Genomic DNA, 6,204 nt, shown 5'->3' with positions numbered 1-6,204 from the left:
GGTCGTCAGAAGCTGGAACTGGCTGCCCAGGAATGTGGTGGAGTCATCATCCCTGGATGTATTTAAAGAGCGGGTAGACGAGGTACTTAGGGATATGGTTTAGTGGGGTAGACAGGAGCGGTTGGATGTGATGATCTCGGAGGTCTTTTCCAACCGAGCGATTCTGTGATGCTGTGTGATTCTGTGCTCCAGTCCCTGGCCGTCATGGTGGCCTCCACTGGATTCACTCCAGTATGTCAATGTTTTGCTTGTATTGGGGTCATTTTTAGAAAGGTTCCTACCTCCAGACTCAGCTTTCTTCCCAGTTCAAAGACTACAACAGTACAAGAAGACAGGACAGCCCGTTTCTGGCTTTTTGATCAAATTATTCTCAAAAAAATATCTCTTGAGAATTTAGGAATACTCAGCCTTAAAAATCTATCACCCATGTACTGCAGAGGCATGACCTTCCCACAAGGATCTCATTGTTCCAACTGCTTCCATTCTGTTGGCAGAGGGCAACTTTTGCAGGGTACTCAGGTGCAGGACAGTCAGCTGTCGTGACTTTCTCCTTGTGGGTCCTATGAGTCTCCTTGGTGTGCAGATACATGTACATGTATGGTGCTTTGTTAAACCTCATACAGAAAGTCCAATAGGTAAAGGACTTTGCTGTGTTCTAGGGAGAAATTCTGCAAAAAGAAGGAGAGAGAAATAAAGATGTTTGAGGGTTATGAACTGTAAAGTCAAAGTTCTAGACTCATATGAGCTTTGGAATTTTAATACAAAATTCCAGCAACATGAGACATCTAGGTGTTCCTGCTCCGGCAGGGGGATTGGACTAGATGATCTTTTGAGGTCCCTTCCAATCCCTAACGTTCTGTGATTCTGTGATTCTGTGAGACCAGAGATTACTCAGACATCTCTCTCTTTTTATTTTAAAATATTTTTGAACTTAGTTTACAGTTAAATTTGAAAATAGCACTCAGCTGAATACCTATGACTTAAAAGTGGAAAAGTGCTAAAGACAGATAAAACCTGGAAACTTCCTCCTATTTATTATTTGCAAATTCTCACCTAAATTAAAGCTGTTCTCATGGATCTGAGCACTGCTTTAGAGTTGTGAACTTTAGTTATGACTAAAGTGGAAGGCTGTTTTTGAAAACCCAGATTTCAGCTACTTTTCCTCTAAATTACTCTGTGTCCCTTGGCAGATCGCTTACCTGCTTTCATATTCATTTCTTTAACAAAACCATGTAGCACACGTTTGTATGCCAAAGGAGTGGAGAGGCTTAGCTCATTATTTCAGACCTCTGAGTAGAAGTAGGTATCAAAACATGAAGGCTTACTCTACTAATTAGGGCATTCGATAGCCTTGTTTATTCAAGTGATGACATGCTTTTGAATGAACTTTGGAACTTCATGTTGCTATCATCTAAGCTGTGCTATACAGACAGCAGGAGAAATCTCTCTTGCATCTTCAGTATTTAACAATATGACTGCATTGATGGCATAAACATGGATCCAAGCGTTTCGTTGTGAAGAAAGCCAGCATTACAAAAGCAGCCTCCAGGCTTTGTGTCTGCGGGGTACTGACATTGCCACAAGTGCTGTGCTAACACAGTAGGGCGCATAGCCCCTCTGCCCCTCACCCTCAACCCATACTGGAAAAGCTTTGGACTTTTTTTTACTTCTGCTGAAACTTGGCTCTTTGGGAGCACCAAGGTCAACATATATGCTGTGCACAGTGCTGGGAAGTTTTTGACTCTAAGTATGAGGAGCCTGAATATTCACTAGAGGCTTGGTTTGGGTTGACTTGTTTGTTTTTAAATACTGGAGCCATGCAGATAGTAAGGCAAAACTCAGAAAGCTAGTTTACAGCAGTATCGGAAATGTGTGATTCTTGGAGCCTTCAGAGACTTCTGTATTACAAAAAGTGTGCCCAGCCTTCTGTGAAGCAGTGGTGCATGTAACATCACCTACTAACATCTTTGATTTAGCTGAAGAACAAAGTCTTTTACAAAAGTATCCATCCTTGATCTAACATCTTTTTTTCAAGTGATTCTGCATCCACCGTGCTGCTGGGCAAATTCAGAGTTTAAAGGGAAAATACTTCATTTCCCGTTTGAAATTTTCTGACCTAAACTTTCAGCCTCTGGACACGGCCATTAGTCCTCTGGTCCTGCCCGCTGTGTGTGCTTGGCAACTGCTGGCCGCATCCTCCCTGTTCAGCTGGCTGGCGGTCTGGAAAACGCTGATGTTCTAAGGGTTACTGGATTACAATTGTTCTCTGCAAACAAAATTCACATCTGTTCTGACAACTTATTTCAGCCTGATGCAACTTGAAAAGGTCGAGATTAATCCCAGAAAATCAGACTTCTATTGGAAAGGCCAAATCAACTTTATTTGTAACACATGGCTATTTGTATTGGCATTCAGCTGCAGCCGTTTATCCTTCTTTCTATTGGTATTATTTGTTTCTGAGCTCGCTACTAAAGCCTACAATGCAAGCTGAAATGTTTTAAGTATCGTAACAAAAATAACAGCTGACATCTTTCCTTTTACAGGTTTTCGTTGACCCAGGGTATTTTGTGTGCATGGCTTTTATGACTTTTGTATATCAGCAGTCGGGGGAGGGGGGAGAAAAGGAAGAAAATGTGAAAATGTTGACTCATTTTATAAAGATTAACGGCGTCTACTGTACTTTAATACAGCCTCACAGCCTGTTGCGTTTCTCCAACAGAGCCTGGGGAGATGAACCACTCACTCTGGAGTTCTGCCTCCTACCAAACTTTGTAGGCACTAAGAGGTTTGAAACCCCTTCAGATTACAGCAGTTGCAAGCTGTGGTTTTTCTGTGTTGGTGAGGTGGCTAACAGCAGCACCCGCCCCTCGACAGGGGGCCCAGGTTGGTGTAGCACCTCTCTAACCACCCCGCCGGCTGCCGATAGCTGCTATCAGCTCAGCCATCGAGCCGTCAACTGACATCTGAGCTCTCAGAGCCCCCCAAAAGTGACAGGATGAGAGACTCACATTTGGCAATACTTTGCTCACGCTGTTTGGCCTGGAGAAAGATACTCAAAGTGGTAAGATTGTTTAGCAACAGCTGGCAAGCACCCGGGTGTGAGCCTGATTTTCAGACATGACAGGCACTTACAGGAATGTTGCCAGATACAGCTGTTTAAAAGCCTTAATAAACAGCAAGTCAATACTAATCTTTGCCAAATTAATCTTTTCCTTGACAGCCCATCAGAGCAATTATGCTCAGACTCGTTGTAAACACACAATTGTCAGAGGGTAAGGATCTTCTCTGCAGTATATGTGGATTTTTGCACACAGCTTGTTTTCCAAATAGGAAGGTTTCCTTTTCTTTTCCCCTTCCTCTCTTCCCCCCCCCCCCCCAATTTTATTTTCTAGCCAATTACATGTTTGCCAGCGTGGTATTAGCCTGAACAGAATTTCTTTGTAAAGTGTCTATCGCAGCAAGCCCTTAATAGAATGTGAAATGATGACAGTCGCAGGATCCATGCAGATGCACATTTGCTAGTGGGTTTCTCTAATTAGGCAGTAACTGTGACAGACTCTGAAATGTTACAAGTCATTGTTCTCACTTGTCCTCTTGTCAGTGGAATAAGAACTACATTTGAGTTGTGATTTAATGTGCTGCTGGGTAATAATAAAATACATGACTCTGCAAAGGAAAGCAAATGCTGTCTGTGAGACTTGACACAAAGCACCTCATGTTCTCCAAGGTGCTTGGCACCTCCTGCAGCACTGCCAGCACACGGCTATACGAACAATAAATAACATTTTATTTAAATGCATACGGTCTCAAAGACATCTGATAGATAATTAACAGGGCAATAGTTGTAATCTCTGTATCTGTCTATCTATCTATCTCTATACATATATCTGTATTTATGTATGTATCTCTACATATAAATGGGAGTTCTGGGGAGTAACTCCTGTATGTGTTACATGCAGCTCTTTAGCTGCTTCTCACAGCGTGTGCAAAATAAGGATTTTTACCTACTCCATCTTCCCAAAACACAGACAGAGATCTCCATGGATCTGCCATGTTTACAAGATCGGGTAAGAAATAGTCAGATACAGTCTTGGAGATGGTAGTTCAGGTGGAGATGAAGTCTCAGAAGGTTGAAGAAGGTGGTAATAGCATGTTTTACCTTCCAGTAATGAGCTCTTTTATTGTTGGGTTTCCTATTTACAGAGGAGCCTCACAGAGAGTATTTGGCACAGACACCACTGGAATCAGGAACTAGTATTTGGTGAGAGAGAGAAGTGGGCACAAATACATTAGTTATCATTTTGAATGGCTGGGGCCCTCCATGAATTACTGCCTGTAGATGAATGTGGGGTGGGGAAATCCTATAGCAGGTCCTTTTGAAGAGCTTCTTTGGGTCAGAGTCAGCAGCTGGATAGGATTTCTGCTCGAACCTCTGAGAGTTTGGTGATGGAGAGACAGGGACTTAAGTCACCAGAACAGGGCACTTGGAGAGCAGCAGCAAATCTGAAGAGCTTTTACTTTTCATAACCTCTCTTTACCTTGGTGGAAGCAAAGGGGACTAATATCTTCACAAGTGCCTATGTTTCTAATCTTGCATTTCGCCTACCACTTTTTAAAAATAACTTTCAAAAAATAATAATTTCAAATAATGGAAGACATTATTTCCCTTGGTCGCTATCACTTTGGCAGATGTCTTTATCATATTTACTTGATGTAACTGTGTTGCTTCAATGTGTAGGTTGTTTCGTTCCCAAGTGGTTTCGCATTATCATTGTTATGACAGATGGTGACTTACAACCAGTGACTTGGGTGCATGTGCTACAGGGGTGCCTAAGCCACAGGACTCCAGCAAAGGATGGGGCATATCTTCATGAACCCCAGTGGAGTTCTATTTGCTTGAAAAGCCTTTCGGGCACCTTCTTTTGACAATTTGTATCTGTCAATATGGAGCTGAAAAGAAACAGCAGATTACCTTTGGCTGGCAAGCATTGCTTTCCCTGTGGCCAGACATTAAGAACTGACATTTATGCATCAAAATTGGATCTTTCCTTTGGAACAAAGTGGCTTCAATATCACCCCAGCCAAAACTGCTGTTCTTCCAGCATGCTGTCCCACCTGAACACAGCCCAGGCACAAAACCACACTCAAACCACCCGATGGGTAAGGTGCTCCACAGTAAACACACCGTAGGTTTCCCTGCTTACAGACTGAGAGACATGAAATAGCCAGAGGTTCATACAGAATAAGTATTTTATTCATGATGTATTTTTTTTTATTTACATTAAAGTTTTCTTGTATTTTGAACTCTGCTTGGATACCGAAATTAACAACTTCATGTGACTGCACACCTGCTGTAAAAGAAATGGAGATAACACAGTTCTTTTCCATAAAAGACAAAGGAAAACTGCCTGTCAAAATCAAAGCTGATTTTTCTCATCCCCGGTAATTATCTTCTCGCTTTAGAATTAATATAAGTGGAAAATGTAGTTTACTATAACATAATAAATAGAAGACATTGGGTAATTAGTAGTGCTGGTATATTTCTAAAGTACTAAACAGACAAACAATAAACGGTGAATTTAATCATGAGTTCTCATACAGTTTCAAGACAGGAAAATTAGAGCTCTCAGCTACAGTCATTTGAGTAATCACATCTGATCTGCATTATTTATTAGTTATTACATGCCAAGTGATTCCGAAGGTACATTGCCTGAAATCATTCCAAAGCAAGCATGCCTTTGTTTCTGTTTTGTTTTTAAAGGAAAATCAATGGCATTGCATAATTTTTATTTTATCCGATTTGTTTTTTTTTAATTTCACACAGAAAATACAAATCAGTGGTATTCTCCATTAATTGGACAGGCATCCAGGATGAAATCCTCCAGAAATATATTTTCAGAGCTATCCCTGATCCAAAACATTGACAAACTACCTTCTTTGGGATTTTTTTTTTAATCACTTTCCCTGTGGCTGTTGACCTTAACCTTTCACTTTAGGATGTATTTATGATATGCTCCCTCCAACTCTGTGGGATCTTTTGCATGTATAATAAAATGGCTGAAACATATTTGATAATATTTCTGTTGGTAATATTTTCATTCCACTTGACTAATTGACCCAAACTGATGAAGTTTTGAGAAGCATTATGCAGTTTTATTCAGTTAGTTTTGTTGGTTCGAGTCTGGTTCCTGCTACAAGGCTTTA

Source organism: Mesitornis unicolor, unplaced genomic scaffold, assembly GCF_000695765.1.
Source record: "Mesitornis unicolor isolate BGI_N332 unplaced genomic scaffold, ASM69576v1 scaffold13084, whole genome shotgun sequence".
NCBI lineage: Eukaryota > Metazoa > Chordata > Aves > Mesitornithiformes > Mesitornithidae > Mesitornis > Mesitornis unicolor.
This window is presented reverse-complemented; position numbering follows the sequence as displayed.